The sequence below is a fragment of the Cyprinodon variegatus genome, unplaced genomic scaffold, assembly GCF_000732505.1.
Source record: "Cyprinodon variegatus isolate N-32 unplaced genomic scaffold, C_variegatus-1.0 Scaffold105, whole genome shotgun sequence".
Taxonomy (NCBI): domain Eukaryota; kingdom Metazoa; phylum Chordata; class Actinopteri; order Cyprinodontiformes; family Cyprinodontidae; genus Cyprinodon; species Cyprinodon variegatus.
Genome location: NW_015150558.1, coordinates 281,841 through 285,421, shown reverse-complemented (window position 1 = coordinate 285,421; position 3,581 = coordinate 281,841).

Genomic DNA, 3,581 nt, shown 5'->3' with positions numbered 1-3,581 from the left:
ACATTTGTGGTTCTTTCCTGGGCCCATAAATACTGGGACAGTTTTTGCTCCATAAAGACGGAGAATCAAACATGATGCACAGATTTCCAGAGAAGAGCAACAATCAGTAACAGCCGCCTCTGAATTTACGTGGAAGAACTTTAACTAACTCTGGAAAAATTAGGCTTTTAAAGAGAGGGTTTAGTTTGATAATTACTTTCATTGATTTGATTTTATCTTTATCTTAATCTCATTTCTAACCTGTCTTATTTTTGACATATTTAAATACAAATTGAACTTCAAAGTCTGCATTTTCAAGCCAATTCATTTGTATTTTTACTTCTAAAGCTCCTATTAAGCTTTAGAAGCTCAATAGAAGCTCAATTGGAGCTTCTATTGAGCTTCTATTTAAAAGTAATTTAGTGTTTCCTTGAAATTACAAATTAGATAAATAGTTTGCATTTTTAAGACTGTTATTTAATTTGCATCTTTACAGAATCTTTTATTTTAAACAGTTTATATATTTTTCCCTTTTTTTGTGAATAATAAAGAACTTTTTCTTCTCCTAGATCTGCTTATAAAAAGGGATTAACAATTATTAATAGATTAAAAAGTTAATTTTTACCTTTTGCAGCAGCAGCTGTTTGTTGATCAGGCTGGAAGGAAAATAGAAAACTTCATGAAAACAGTTAAAAAAAAAACTAAAATCAAATAAAGAATATATTTATTAATTAACTCTTTTTAATCATCATGTTGCGTCTCTGAATACCTTTACATGTTTCAGCACTAATTACTTAATTATTATTATTATTTAAGAAATGACTGACAACCATAAAAATATGTGAGTATCAGGAATTCAAGAGTAACAACAGATTAACACATCTGTTATTAAAATGGTTAAACCAGAGATATGTTCAATTATTTTTTCCAAGTCCAAGTCTCTTAACTTTTTTTTTCAATTAGAACAATTATAGTGTGTTCAAAAGCTGTTAAAAGTGGATTTATGTTACGTTTGAAGTTGATCAATGTAATATTTACCCACAGAGAAATACTTAGACGTATAAGCTTTAATAAAAAACTGATTCTTCTTTTCTTCTCCTGACTTTGAGCTGAAAAGACTTTAATAATATCTGAAACCACTTTTTAAAATCATAATTTTAATCTTTTTTTTAACTGTAAATAGTAAAAATGTTGACAAATAAGGTATAAAATAACAAATAACAGTAGTAAATAAATATTTGTCTAACCTTTGAATTAATGAACACGAAGTGTATCCATTTTTTTATATTTTCTTTAGCAGGAGGTTCTTCTCTATAGCGACAGCTAGCGTAGCATCGATGGAGGTTACAGTTTAGTTACATAGGAAAATTATTCAGTCAGTCATTGAGAAAATTTCACATGGTGATTATTATGAAGCCAGAGCTGCATCCAGTAACATCTGATAACAGGCTGCCGTATCATTGGCTAATAATCAGTTTCACACTTTTACTGTAAAACATGCAGCTTTCTGCAGCTCACAAACTGACTTCCTGTTACTCCTCATTATATCAAATAAAAACTCATACTTAGACTTGAGTCTCAGACTACAAGTCCAAGTCAGGATTAAATCCTTTAGGGTAGAATTCCAAGTTGAGTCTTAGATTTGTATAACTTGTGTAGACTTTTTATAGAATATAAGTTAGAAGTTCCTGCATGTTTTTTATCCATAGATCAGCTAGAACGTATTTTGTACCCATTGCTTTACCCTTTTCCTTACTGTTAGCAATTTATATAGATATGCATTTTTTTTTTGGTAAGGGAGAAAATTATTGTAGAAATAAGTAAATATTATGTGTAGCTTAAATAAACTGTATTTTTATCATGAAGTTTATATTACACCATTTTTCCATTTTGCTGTGGTTTTTATTTTCATCTGGAAATTCAAAAGAACAACAGAACATCATGGATGATGACTCCTGATCAAACCAAAGCAACCTCCTCCTAATAGAGATTATATCTAACAGCCATATTTAACCTTTTATCAGATGGTATGAATAAATGACGTGAAAAGAACATAGATTAATAAACTACCTATTTCCTGACAGGATCTCCTGCAGTTCCTGAATCTCCGAGTCAGACGTTCCTCTAAGGTGAAGCTCTGCTGCCGTGTCAAAGCTCAGCTTCTCCAGAACATCTCCTCTCACCTCTGAAAAAAAAGGTTCAAGTTTCTATTATGAGGCAGAAATTTAAGAGATGGATGCTGCAGAGTAAAATTGTTGAATCATTGGGTAAAAATTACTTCTTCTAATTTTAAACAGCATCCTTATAAGACAGATGAACAGAATTCGAGGTCTTTGTTTCAGGTTTTGTTCATTTTTCTTGAACATGAATTCAGGGTCATCAGCAGTTTGTTCTTATTTCTAATAAGTAGTTTAATATTTAATACGTTTCATACCAAACTGGTTGGTGAGGATAAAGAGGCTGAGAGTGATCAGGATCTGCAAAGGCTTCCCCATCTGCCTCTGTCCTTCCATCACCCTGAAAAAAAACCACAATGATAATGATGATGATGAAAACAAGAACCAAGTTTTAAGAAAAAAACGAAACATATTCTGTTTTAATTACATTTACTGACCTGGAAAACGTGAAAAGTTCCCAGATGAGAGTCTCGCTGGAACTGATGATGCTGATGCTGATGATGCTGAAGATGAAGAAGGATCAAGTTGAAATGAGTAACGCTCTTCGCTGTGATTTCGGTTTATATCATAAAGTTTAGATCCTCCCATGGAGGTGGAGTCACCCGTAAAGAGTTAGAAAATATATCTGCAGATTCGACCAGCAGCAACAGAATGAATCTTTTCTAAATCAGCAAAAAGAAAGGCAATGGAATAAAGAGACTTTGTGTTAATATTTGCTTTTTCCTGTTTAAAGGGAGTTTTTCCTCTCCACTGTCGCTACAAGCATGCTTAGTGTGAGGGATTGCCTTCTAGTCAATGATTCAATCCAATCAACTGGTTTTTCCTTAGATAGGAAACTTTTAATCAATTTGACTGGATGATCTGGTTGAACTGTAAAGTGCCTTGAGATGTCATGTGTTGTGAATTGGCTCTATAGAAATAAACTGAATTGAATTGAATAGTACAGGGATATGTACAACAGGCTTTTAGTAGCTTCTTGTTAAATAGAGTTTTTCCTCTCCACAGTCGCTGTAAGCATGCTAGGTATGAGCGATTGCTGCAAAGTGAGACAAATTTGCAAGCAACTGTCCACTTTCTCTACATGCTCAACCAGGAGCAAATCCTGCAAAGTCAATGACTGGATGCAATCAGCTGGTTTTCCTGCAATAGGAAACCTTTAATTAAAGTGTCTTTGAGATTTAATGAAACTAATTCTGTAAATGGCCTTGAAATGACATGTAGTTGATTTACACTATCGAAATAAAATGAACTAAATCTTTTCAAACAAAACAACACAAACACTTTTTGGACATTTATTAAAATCGCTCTCCTAAGTTGCACATTTAAATATGATGAGTTTAAGAATTTTGAAGTTTTTGCTATTATATTTAAAATATATCCTTTTATACAGTCCTTTAGTTTTATGATTGATTTTTCTACTATTTA